Consider the following 216-nt stretch of genomic DNA (forward strand, 5'->3'; position numbering starts at 1 on the left):
CTCACCCATGGCTGACTTGCAGCGAGCAACGGAAAGACAGAGACTCAGTTACAGCCTTGTTTGCCTTTTCTTCGCCGTGTGTAGTTGGTATTTCGTTAGTCTGGGACAGAGCGCACCAGGCGCAGGCGGGTCTCGGGGGGGCGGCGGCGGAGGAGGAGCCCCCGCGCCCGGGCGCTACATAAGGCGGCGGCGCGGCGGCGGGGGCAGCGCAGCCCC

Source organism: Crocodylus porosus, unplaced genomic scaffold (assembly GCF_001723895.1).
Source record: "Crocodylus porosus isolate Cpor-Errol unplaced genomic scaffold, CroPor_comp1, whole genome shotgun sequence".
NCBI lineage: Eukaryota > Metazoa > Chordata > Crocodylia > Crocodylidae > Crocodylus > Crocodylus porosus.